We start from the raw sequence: 13,603 nt of genomic DNA on the forward strand, positions 1-13,603 counted from the left end.
GCTAAGCAGAAACACTGGTCCTGGGACTAAATGGTAGAAGAGGTATGGGTGTTGTAAAGTCAAAACTTTGCAGGTCAAGGACATTATATAACCAAAAGAATCCCAACATTTAGAAGCAAATCATCAAAAATACTGTCATTTCTAAACCAGATTTCCAGTCACTAAAGATCATGTTTACAGGATATCAGCTTGTGGAGTTTTTGGGATGTACTAGGGAAAAGTTGAATGAAGACATAATTTTAATTTTGGCTGGGGCTAGTTCGTCCAGACAGGCATAGAGAGTGTTGTTGCAATTAGCAACCAGTTCAGAGGGGTTGTCAGAGTGAAGTAAATTTTAGCCTGTTCAAATACGGTAGGCTGTTCAGTTGACTGGAAAAACAGATCTTTAGAGGGTTGTTGGATTTCTTTATTCCATTATGTAAAATTTGTTATGTGTTGTTTTTATGTTGTTAAATGCCACAAATACCACGGGAATCACACTGCCTCACCAGGCAAAATATACTTGTAACATTTTCAGCAATAATATATTAAATTACAAGGCTCTATCAATGCGTGATAACAAATCTTAGTTCTTAGGTTTTGAAAACAAATTTATTCAGGGTTTTAGACATACATGGTATGTATTATTTGAATCTGAAAAACATGATTCCTCAAAATTGGTGTGTTAGAATTATTATGGAATATTCTATATGTGTTGTAAGCATTTTTTTAAATAAGTAGTAAGGCTATAAATCAAGTCATGGGAAGATGGACTTTTTCCTCCACATTCGACTCCTCAAGGACAAAGAAAAAAGAGGACACGGCGTTACGAACACTTCTCCCGGCAGGACCAAATGAGACTGTTATGACGAGACTCCACCAGCAGATTTGAAAATACGGCTTTGCTTACATTATAATACTACTTTGTTTACCTTATAATGCATTCCTCACACTGTTGTTTTTCTAACCAGCGAGGGTGTTATGGTACTGATTACATAAACAAGTTTTTCGAATGTCGCGATTAAATACAATGATTCAGTTACTGCAATTCAGAATGCACTGTGGACTGAGACGACGTCACAAGGCATCTCCTTCGAAGTGTAAGCAGCTATGTTGAAAGATGTTTTTCCTTTTTTAATTAAATATTACTAATAATGATTTAAAAGGTTTGAATCATTATTCCAACATGGTGAAAATGCTGTTGGACGTTGTTGAGCAGAGTTGCCCGGTGGGGAGTGGTAAGCACGTCCGCCTCACAGTTCTGAGATCAAGGGTTCAATCCCGGGGTGGATTCCAACCTTCCTGGGTGGAGTTTGCATTCCTCCCACACCCCAAAAGCATGGTCGGATGGTTGAACACTCTAAATTTCCCCTAGGTTGTTTGTCTACTTGTGCCTGCAATTGGCTGGCAACCAATTTTAGGTGTCCCCTGCCTGCTGCCCATAGTTGGCTGGGATAGGCTCCAGTACTCCCCGCGACCCTTGTGAGGATATGCAGTAAAATTAGTGAATAAATGAATGAATGAATGGATTTGTTGAGCAGCACGGTTGTTGAGTGTTTAGCACGTTTGCCTCAGAGTTCTCAGATCGAGGGTGCATATGTGGGTTTTCTCCAGGTGCTCCCACTTCCCACCACAGGCTGACTGACCACTTCAAATTGTCCATAGGGATGAAGATGTGTGCGAATGGTTGTCTGCCTCCTAGTGCCCTGCGATTGGCTGGCCAACCACTTTAGGGTACCCCTGCTTACTGTTCGTAGATGGCTGGGGTAAGCTCCAGCACCTTTGGGCAACCCTTGTGAGGATATGCTGATCGGAAATTAAATGAAAGGATTTGTTGACTGCATCATTCATCGACTTAAAGAACATCAGCATCACGACTGTTCACACAACCCCAAATACCCCTTTTAACTAGGCTTATCGAATATAGACGGAGAACATGCTGCAATGTTATGGTGCTACCCTGAACTGTAATAAGCAGCAGCTGGAGGCAGGTCAGTTAACTGTAAGGTTGACTTGATTGTCCAATTCTTATTTGAAAGTTTATGGGTATATGGATTTCAGCTCCCGTTCTTTTTATATCACTCAAACATTTTCATGAAATCACACTTTTCCCCAAAGATTTTGACAACCAATATCAAAAAGTCTTGCATATTTTACTTGGTTCCTTGACATAAGTTGTTTTATTATATTGGAGCTGCTTCCAACTAACTGATTGAGAGGTAATGTGACACTGAAATAAAAACGAAAGAAAAGAAACTACAGTAATAATGTAAGAAAACGGGAAGAAAAATTACGCTTTATTTCCCTAGGGAAATACAAGGATGTTCAGTTATTAGATTTAAAGTTCCTTTTGTTGTATTGTATAATTTAATTTCTTGTTTTCTTTCTACTGTATGAAAATACTGCATAATAAGTCTTGAATATTACTATACAGCAGTGGCGGCCGGTGCATTTTCTCGTAGCGCCTTCAACGTATCAATCCAACCCTCAAAAACAATTTTATGGCTATAAAACCTCTACTGCAGCTAGAGCTGCGACACATAAAAAATAATCAATAAATCAATGCACAAAAATGGGGTAAAATTTACTTCCTAGCAGCATTTCATGATTAAATACAAATACTGGAGCTTTTCACACATTAAAACCAGGCCAGGGGGGCGATTTTCCCGGGAAAAGACAGCGATGAACGTCAATGGCGTACGGGCAAACATTGCCCAAAAATGGGGTAAAATCCAGCCGAAAACAGCATTTATTGATTAAATACAAATACTGGAGCTTTTTAGACATCAGAACCGGGCCCAGAGTATCATTTCCCTGGTAAAAAAACAGTGATGAACGTCGATACGTCCATACGTGAAATGACAAAAAAAATGCACTAAAATTAGGTAAAATCCACTTCCTAGCAGCATTTATTGATTGACTACAAATACTGGAGCTTTTGAGACATTACAACCAGGCCAGGGGGGTGATTTCCTCGGGAAAAGACAGCGATGGACGTCAATGGTGAAACGGCAAAATTAAACTGGGGTAAAATCTACATCTTAGCAGCATTTAGTGATTAAATACAAACACTGGAGCTTTTCAGATATCAGAACCGGGCCCACAATTGAAATATTATTTAGGAATATAGCCATATTATACTCACCAAAAATTCTTTTTAACTGTACACAATATCCATCCTCCTTTCTTTATTCCTTCTTTTCTATCGCCATCAAAGCTAATGACGAAAGTCGAGCCTGTCCTGTCATATTTCCGGCATTGTGGGTGGAGTTTGCGATCTCTTGGCCCGCCTACTAGCCAGTCATAGTTGGTGAAAGCAATCACGTATCCCAGCCAGCAAAATGCTAATGCCTATGAAAAATCATTGTGGGGTTACCAACTCGAAATCTGATTGGTTAAAAGCAACAGTCTTGTTTAATGCAGCAGACCCCGCAGAACTGATTGTGAAGGCTTTGAGGCAGATCTGATCTGGCAACAAATAATGGCTGAAATGTGATTGGTTAAATGCTTCAATATGAAAACACACACCTGGAAGCAGTGCAACCAGGGGGAAAAGCAATGAAAGGAAGCTAACAGACCATTTGGAATAATAAGTATTGATGGACAAAATATAATATGATTCAGATATTTCTTAGGCCAGCAGAGAAGGCCTTGAAGGCCCTGATGGCCCACCACTGCTATACTGTGATTCTCATCTCATCAGTTGTGGTTGCAAAAGCACAGCTTACAGCAGGGGTGGCCAACTGCGGTCCTCGAGAGCCCCTATCCAGTCTGTTTTTCATGTGTCATTTGATTCAGGTGTGGTAGAGGAAGGAGATATGGAAAACAGACTGGATAGGGGCTCTTGAGGTCCAGACTTGGCCACCCCTGGCTTACAGTGTTAAAATAACAACAGTGCTAAACAATTCCTTTAAAATATTTGTCCAGCATTAAGGGATTTATTAATTCATTCATGTACCACTTATCCTCAAAAGGACTGCGGGGGGTACTGGAGCCTGTCCCAGCCAACCGCAAGCATTAGGCATGGAGCACCCCAAATTGGTTGCCAGCCAATCACAGGGCACAATGAAAGAGACTACGCTCACGCTTACAATCACACTTCCACCGTGTGGGAATCGAACCCAGACAGCCCGCACCCACGTCAGACAGAAGAACCACTCGACTAACAGGTGGCTTAAGGACACCATAGTTAATTAAATTGATGATTGTATTATTAATGTTATTTACTAATAGTTAATGGGTTAAACAACAATGCCCTAAAACTTTCAGAAATGTATTTTAGAAAATATCGCGGATGACAAAAAAAAGACTGACGGTATTACTCTAACAGAAAAAGAAAACTAATCGCGCTTAGGAGAAACTCCGTGTGGTCAATTAATGTGTGTTTTGAATCAATGGGAGTGCTACATTTTACAGGTATGAATCTGTATAATCGACCAGATGTGAGCAAACTTTCATCCCAATTGCACAACATATAGTATATCATAGTCATTTTCTGATGTTTTTCTTTATTGTGTGTGACGGAAAATGATGTGCAGTACTGAATAAATTCCAAACCAAGCTTTCTCTCAGGAATTCTGCCAAGAAGGCATAGTATATGTGCATATGTGAAATAGCCAGAAGCAGATTTCTTATTTCAATCTTTTTCTTTTATTATACAATGCCTCTGAGTGTTTGTGTGTGTATGTGTCCCACATTTGTAATTGTGCTGCTGACAATATCAATTTTATTTGTTAGAGGCTGCAGGGAAGATCATGCAGTTGTGGTATGTAATGAGCATGTATTATTGGTTTTGCTTCCAAGCACAGATAGCATTTCTAGGTTAGAACTGGGTGAGAAAACGATAGCGATGATTATCGTGAAATAATTTTTGTCAACGATAATATTAAAAACTTTATATAAAAATTCGATAATTTGAAACTGTAAGTACACCACCCGATGGCGACGGAGAACGGGGGCACTGTTGCGAGATGAACGCTAGTTCCAGACCAAATCTCAGGAGAAAAAGAGGATGACGAGGAAACGTGTTTTTAGCACTTTAGCAATATAGGGTAACGCGGAGCATTAACGCAAAAGGACAATAACAGGGCCAAAATAAGCAATTATGAGATTAAGTGCAACACCGAGCCGACCCACTGAAAGAGCCAAGGGAATTCTCCCTGGCATTTTCTTTAAATGCCTCCCTAATACCTAGCTGTGCGCAAAGAGTATCCTGATTGAAAACGTCCTTAACCCACTGTCCTCATTTGAGGACGGCCTGTAATATTTTTCTTACTTGATATCAATATGTTTTCCCATTTTATGTAAATTTTCTGAAAACATTGAAAAAATCTAAAACTTGTTATCTTGGGTTAATATGGGTTAAGTTGATCTTGATGAGAACCTGATGCTTTCTAATTACAGAAATTACAATTATCTTACCAGAAGGGGGCAGGGGCAGGGACAGGTACAGGTACAGGGACAGGGACAGGGACAGGGACAGGAACAGGGACAGGGACAGGGACAGGGACAGGGACAGGGACAGGGACAGGGACAGGGACAGGGACAGGGACAGGGACAGGGACAGGTTTATTAAAGTGATTGAATTTTTTATTATTTTGTGATTCCGATTGTCTTTGAAATCAAGAGGGATTGAAGAGAAATATTTCTTATCATCGCATGTATTCTTTCATTGCTTTCAAATAATGTATATCTATATATGTAGGTTCCTAGCTATCTTTTAGTTTAGAGACAGGATGTCTGTGGAATTTTGCTTTTACATAACTAATTCACTTACCCAAGCAGAGGGGGCCAAAAGGAGACGGAATGGTTGCTCTGTTCCTGGCTATTATGATGAGCAAGGGAAGTTCACACCTTTTCTTCTTAACTCATCTCCTTGGAACAGGACATGACTTGAGTTACACCCAATTGTTCATTTGCATATAGTCTTAAAAGTGGAGTTGTTTTGGGAGCATGGCCCTCTCTGCAACCCGGAAGCCACTGAAGCGTGAAATGAGAGGGGCCCTGGACTGGTCTGTATTGTCTAAATGTTCTGTCTATGTGTGTTTTAATTTATGTTATTGTTCTCTGTTCTTTTTACACTTTGTGTCATTGTCCTGGAATCAAGTTTGTACCATCTTCTGTCCACTGGAGAAAATTAAAGAATTTGCGAATAGAAGTAGCTGGTCTAGCTGTTCATTACAGCACACACAAAAATAGATCTCTTCTACAAATTAACGTTGTCGGCAGGATTCTCTCTGGATGGAAGAACAACTCTGAATTCATGGGAATGACATTTGTGACGCATCCTGTAATGTCAGAGAATGCATTGGCGGATCTGACAACATTATATTTGGATCCTGTAATAAGCAAAGAAAGCATTTGGCGGATTTGACAACTTGGGTTAATTGTTTTAAAGTACTAACGTGGGAATGACATTTGAGACGCATCCTGTAATGTTAGAAAATGTATTGGTAGATCTGACAACGTTAGATTTGGATTCATTTGGAATACCAGAGAATGCTTTGGTGGATCTGGGTTTGTTTGAATCAGATTATTTGTCTGTTAATAGTGTTGATCATCACATGTAGTAGATAGAACTCAGAGGTGATCATCTGTGAAGAGGACGTGTGTGTCCTAAGGGACTCAGAAGGTGGGGGCTTACCCACTCACCGCAGGGACTCACTCAGTGTCTTGTCAGTTTGTTCCAAAGGTGTTCATAAATCATGAGTATTCTAGTGTTGTCGTGTAATCATTGTTGTATGGTTTTATTTAGTTGTTAGTGAAACATGTAAACTGTGTTGCTTGAAGGTGAAAGTTGTATATTGAGTTGACGAAATGGATGGTGAGTTTGATACTGGATGTACGTTAAGTGAATATATGGTTTTCAGTGAGTTTAAATTTGAAGTAGTGTCAAACTCATTGAACAGGTGAACATTATGAAGAGAATTAGAGAATTTTGAAAGTGGAAAAAAATCCACACAGGTGGACCAAACCCTGGATTTGAACCCAGAACCCCAGAGCTGTGAGGCCAACATGCTAACCACTCACCCCACTAGGCCCACTAGGCCCACTAGGCCCACTAGGCCACTGAAGTTTATGTCTATAAGCAAAAGTAAAATGACACATATATTGGAAATTTTATAGGAGAAAGATAAATAATTAAAAGATTTCTCAAGAGATTTGTAATCGTCCCACAGTGCTTTCTCATGCAAATTAAAAACTTTACCTGGGTCATTAATAGTCAGATTTTGACTAAGTGGATGACACACTGCTACAACAGAAACTACAAATTCAACATGTAAATTCTAATTCATTATTAAATTAATCCACAAACAATTGATCAATATTATGATAATGTCACAGAAGCGTCATTTTTGGATCACACGTTGACAGCAAAAGGCCAAAAAAAGAAGTTATTTTGTCTTCTCCCAAATCAAAGAAAAAAGACAAATAGTGTGAACCTTATTTCTGTGTAATTAATGTCCACAATGGTAAACCACACCACAGCAAAATATAATTTACAATTTACAAAATAAGGGAAATGACTAAATTGAGTTCACCAGGAGGAATTTAAGCCTTCTGTGAAAATAAGCAAATCTTGGCAATTGGAATCATAGTAGGAATATTGTGTTGTAAAACCTCTGTGGTTAAGTGCCATTTGTAATACTCGATAGTACAGGTTTATTGAGTTGATTCTTGCTTTGAAGTGTTGCTACTATGTAGTGTATTACAAATGTTTACACATTTTATCATCTCAACCAGAATTTTACTGTATTATTATGGACTTTTGAAAGTTTACTTTTGTGAAATGATGTTGATCGAAATTTGTAACTTCGTAGTTAAAATAGATTTTTTTAATATGAGTCAAAGACATTTATTTTTACAAAACGTTTGTTTTTTTTAAAATTTATTTTCTATAAATAAACTATTTCCTTCTCAAGGTTTTTTTCTCTTGTTGCACGCTTACAGAAAATACTTCTGTGTTTTTGTTATAAATTTTAGTTCATCCAAGATGTTTTTACAGGTACATATTACAGTGGACATGGTACTAGTTAAATGAAGTCAACTATGAAATATTTTTTCACTAATATTTTTTTGAAAAATCATTGCAATGTATTCATAAATTATACTAACATGATGGAAGGCAGTGGCGGGCCATCAGGGCCTTCAAGGCCTTCTCTGCTGGCCTAAGAAATATCTGAATCATATATTATATTTTGTCCATCAATACTTATTAAATAATTCCAAATTGTCTGTTAGCCTCCTTTCATTGCTTTCCCCCCTGGTTGCACTGCTTCCAGATGTGTGTTTTCATATTGAAGCATTTAACCAATCACATTTCAGCCATTATTTGTTGCCAGGGTCAGAAATCTGCCTCAAGCCCTTCACAATCAGTTCTGCGGGCTCTACTGCATTAAACAAGCGTTGATAAGACTGTTGCTTTAACCAATCGGAATTCGATTTGGTGACACCAAGGCCTTCTCGCAGGCGTAGGGATACGTCATTGCCTTCTCGCAGGCGTAGGGATACGTCATCACTCTCACCAACTATGATTGGCTAGTGATTAGCCAGAGCTACCAAACTGTATCTGGAGCGAGCTGCACAAGCAAATATTTTGTAGTGTTGATTTTCAAGACGGACTTTTCAAGAGAAAAAAGCTGGACATCATTAAGACAGGTCGGACAACTCCAAAGCAAGCAAATCTGTCACAACTGGTAACGAACATTTTCAGCACCAAATCGAATAAAAACGTATGCCAAAAATACAACAGGATAGGCTCGACTTTCAGCATTAGCTTCGATGGCGATAGAAAAGAAGGAAGAAAGAAAGCAGGATGGATATTGTGTACAGTTAAAAATGATTTTTGGTAAGTAAAATATGGCTATATTCCTAAATAATATTTTAATTGTATGAGATTATTATTGGTTATTTTTTATGTGTCGCAGCTGTAGATGCAGTAGAGGTTTTATAGCCATAAAATAATTTTTGAGGGTTGGATTGAAGGCATCGCTAGAAAATGCATGGACCGCCGCTGATGGAAGGAAATATTTTTATCTACTACGTAGCAGTTTCTTATTGTTAATGATGGATTATATCGAACTGTGTAGAGGTGCCTGAACTTGAGTACAAGATTAATTTAAAAGTTAACTAATTCTTTGCTGTGACCAATTATAGACAAAACTTCCAAGAATATATACACTTAAAAGGTTACCTTTATATATTGTTCCATGCAGACAGCTAAATTGATTGATTTACTGATTTTAACACGTCATTTGAAGAAAACTTATTTGGACTCACTTCATTGTCATTGTGCATTTTTATAAATATGTGAACTAATGGTGCCAAAAGAAATTTGGTGCTTTAGCCATGCTTATTGTGATAAACATGGCTAAGAGAGGGACAATTAATTATTACAGTGACAGTACATTTATTTTTTCGAATGTTAAGTGATGTGGTTTTAACTATGGAATGATTGTGAATGTTTATATAATGTCTATTGAGTTCAACTCAGAAATACAATTATTAAGACGAGCAAGAAGTCAATGATCTCCCAAAAATATTTTCATAATTCTGAATAATACATGTCTTTTGGCAAAACAAAATAAAAAAACGAGAGGGAAGTCAATGTTTTTTGTGTGATTAGAATGCAAAAGTTCAAATATATGCAGAAGCTGAATTTGGAACTAGTACAGGCTAGAGAGAATTGAATGGGCAGGAATCAAGGTGGGAAATTGAAACAGGAGGTTCATTAAAGAAAATCAGAAGGAAGTGCTCACCAACCTTGTTCACCAGACCAGCTGGTTTCAAGAATTGTCAGGACAGTACACAAGAACTGTGAATTTACTGTTGCTCCCACAGACAATGACAACTACTAGCAGTACTTAAAGCGTCTTCAAGAAGAAGCTTCTCTATGTTTTGGAGGAGGAAGCAGAATCAAGAAAACAGCTCCGGCGGCCACAACGCCTGCTGCCATTCGACGTGTTCTGCTGTGATGGTAGCTGTGGACATTCAAGCGCAAGTTCCACGCTGATTTACAGACGCTTGGACACTATCACGACAGATGGGGGAGCCTCGAATCAACATCCTATGTGGTTCCTAACTGGAACTGTAGACAGGAACTGACCAAAAGCTGACAGAGAAAAGATGGGTCTGACCTGAATGGTGTTGTTGTTTGAGTTTTCTAATGAAAATCTTGTCCGATTTCACTTGTCTTTTGATTCCTTCCATTAACATCACATACTTAAAAACACAATTTTGGTGAAGCTGATAAATGTGGTTTTACTTTCCAATGTGTAACAATGATTAAGTTATATTATGATTATTACAAATCAATACAGACAAATTATTTTTTTTATGATTTGATAGTTCTATCCATATTGTTACATTTTATATTTCTGAGTTGAACTGATTGCAGTTACGAGGACACGAGAGGGCAGCACCAAAGGAGAGGTTCCTTGTTCATTGTGCGAAGCAATAGGACAAGGACAGGCTGGTAAGCAGACTCCGGATCAGTAAAAGCATGAGAACGGACGGATCACGGAAAACCTGAGCCACGCAATTTATCTGGAGGCCAGAGCAGACACCTGTTGATCCAGATCCACTCCATACTATGGCATATGGGTTTTAAAATTCCTTATTTATGTTTTTATTGGGAAACACGCACTTTGTGGAGTAGCACCACTGATTTTGTTATACGCAGTTGTTGTATAATGACAATAAAGGCTTTTGACTTGACTTGACATGACTAGTCGCACATCACATTCTCAGAGAAGACTCTTAGACCCTAAAACAGTGTTTCCCAACCTTTTTTGAGCTGCAGTACACTTTTTGCATTGAAAAAATGGCACACAACGAGCTGAAAATCTTCTGATTTAAAACTATGTCGCCTATATTAACATTATAAAGTCGTTCTCATCAAAGTTTTATTAACAGCAATTAAATAATCCCCCGCAAATTATTCCAAAATCTATTTTTTTCACACCGATCTAACGTCTTCAAAGTTGATGCCCGCAGACCCCGAAGAGCTTTCAGTTCGACTGATGTTAAAATAATTAATGCAAGATGTTTTTTTTAACCTTATTTCCATTTTGGGACTTTTCCTCCCAATATTACGCAAAATGTAAGGTGCTCACAGAGAGAGGGAATTTGAGATGCCCGGGAAGATGCATTGCATTAGTTCTCCAGCAGGCTGTGCTGTTCCCGCGCACACCCTCCGCAGAACACGGCTCAGCCATGAGCGCGCCAAAGCAGCAGAGGAGCACGCTCGCAGCGGAGCAGCCAGTCGCCGAGCAGTTGGTATGTATTACACTTGCACCGGTGTCGCTGGTAAAGATACGTACACCTAAGGACTTTTCAACCGGGATATTCCGCAGCATGCACAGGTGAGTCCTGCGTATCGAGCAGCATTCATTAATCCAAGTTCAGTACATGCATGCAGACGTGCGTTGAGCACGAGAGGCGAAGCAGGTTTCTACAACCAGTGACACGTTTAAAAAAATCATCGTCAAAGAAATAATACCAACGATGTGTTCAACGAGAAGACTGAACGAGGGCATGGTGCGTTTCTAATGCTGTCAACGAAGACCTGCAGCAGAATGTGACTTGAATATCAGGGTGGAGTAAGACCTTATGAGAGGTGATGTCTGATGATTGGCGAGCTGGGCAAGGCTTGAGTCTCAGTCGCGTGGGACTGTCCGAGTCCGCGCTAGCTAGCGACATCCTGACGACACTCATGTGTCTCACTCACCCCTACTCTTGATCTAGGAGAATTGTTTAAAAGGGAAAAGCTAAAGAAAAGGACAAAAAGGCTATACTTACATGTGTAGGAGCGCAGAAGCAGGTGTATGTTAGAGTTTCGACTCACGATCAATCACAGCGTATTGAATATCAATGGTTTAGGTTGTATTTGCTTTCACGTTATAGATTACACACGCGCACACACACGCACACACACACTGCATTCGTTGCCTTGATGTGAATTCATTTTCCATACTCAAAATGCGTATATACAAGAAGAGGAACTCTTGGTCATGCAGGATTGCCTGTAGAGCAACAGACAAATAGATGGAAGCAACAACTGGGGTGTTTTATGGATTACTATCGTGAAGGAAAAGGTTACCACCAGTCAGTCATTCGAGGGCTGGAGTAATGTTATAGCCTGTTTCTGCAAAACCCATCAACGATGCATGAAACCAATTTTCGATGTCTAAAGCAGTTATTTATTTTACTGCCTGGTTTCTCTGATTATAAGATACATCATATGCCGCAAACGTCCGCATGCGTGTGCACACATAGACACACTTGTCTATTTCCATCTACTGTTGTGTGTGTGTTAAGCGGCATCCTCTCACCTTTCATCTGGCAGTTAGCCAAACAAGTGCACAGCTGTATTTTGCTGCTTGGTGGGCCAATGTTTACAGCTCCTCCTCATTTCTGTACCTATCACCGCCTCCTCTTCCACACCATCGCACCACCCTTATCACCTCTTGATTTCTCCAGCTTTGCATTCATTTCTGAACCGCTTTATCCTCACTGGGGTTGCGGGGGGGACTGACTTCGCACACGAGGCAGGGGACACTCTGAATTGGTTTCCAGCCAATCGCAGGGCACCAGGAGAAAAACAACCGTTTCACGCGCACACTCATACCTTGGGGCAATTTAGATTGTCGAACCAGCCTACCATGCATGTTTTTGGAATGTGGGAGGAAATCAGAGTAGTCCAAGAAAACCCACACAGGCCCGGGAGAACATGAAAGCTCCATACAGGTGGACCGACCTAGATTTGAACCCAGGACCCCGGAACTGTGAGGCCAACGTGCCAACCACTCGCGCCACCAGGCTGCCACAATACAGAATAAGAATGAATAAGGGGATGAATGCTATGTTTTGGGAAAGTGCTTTGTTAAGCAAGCTACCTATGATATTTAACTGTTTTTTCCCCCCGTATTGAACAGGGGTGGCAACTCCGATCCTCGAGAGCCGCTATCCGGTCTGTTTTCCATATCTCCCTCCACCAACACCTGAATCAAATAATCAGGATCGGTATCAAGCTTCCTGGACAGCTTGCTGATGAGTTGATCATTTGATTCAGGTGTGGTAGAGGAGGGAGATTTGGAAAACAGACCTGATAGCGGCTCTCAAGGACCGGATTTGGCCACCCCTGGTATCGAAACTAGATGGATAGATGGATGGGTAGATATAATGTATAATGTATAAAAGAAAATTTCTATGCTGTTAGAATGTGCAAGTTCAGGTGGCATTTACATTGAAATGTTCAAATTAGCATCTTGCAACTGAGTGGGTCTTGAACTGTTTAATGTAATATTATATTCCTTGGGTTGGTTCCCTGAGTGGTTAGCGCGTCGGCCTCACAGTAGGGGACCTGGGTTCAAATCCAGGTTCGGACCTTTCTGTGTGGGGTTTGCATGTTCTCCCCAGGCCTGCGTGGGTTTTCACCGGGTACTCTGCTTTCCTCCCACATTCCAAAGCCATGCATGGTAGGCTGGTTGGACACTCTAAATTGCCCCTAGGTATGAGTGTGAACGTGAATGGTTGTTTGTCTCCTTGTGCCCTGCAATTGGCTGGCCACCAATTCAGGGTGTCCACCGCCTCTGGCCTGAAGTGACCTGGGATAGGCTCCAGC

At 40.1% G+C, this 13,603-nt stretch overlaps 1 protein-coding gene across 7 annotated transcripts in view; it reads left to right on the plus strand.

The window, feature by feature from the left end:
- The first annotated feature begins 11,198 nt into the window (after nt 1-11,198).
- Nucleotides 11,199-13,603, plus strand: part of LOC144083872 (protocadherin Fat 3-like) — a 188,839-nt gene continuing 186,434 nt past the window's right edge. For all 7 annotated transcript variants that reach the window (XR_013303650.1, XM_077612018.1, XM_077612019.1 and 4 more), the window contains exon 1: nt 11,199-11,342. The gene's annotated coding sequence lies outside the window, so the exon portion shown is untranslated. The remainder of the gene's footprint in view (nt 11,343-13,603) is intronic.

This window comes from Stigmatopora argus, chromosome 10, assembly GCF_051989625.1.
Source record: "Stigmatopora argus isolate UIUO_Sarg chromosome 10, RoL_Sarg_1.0, whole genome shotgun sequence".
NCBI lineage: Eukaryota > Metazoa > Chordata > Actinopteri > Syngnathiformes > Syngnathidae > Stigmatopora > Stigmatopora argus.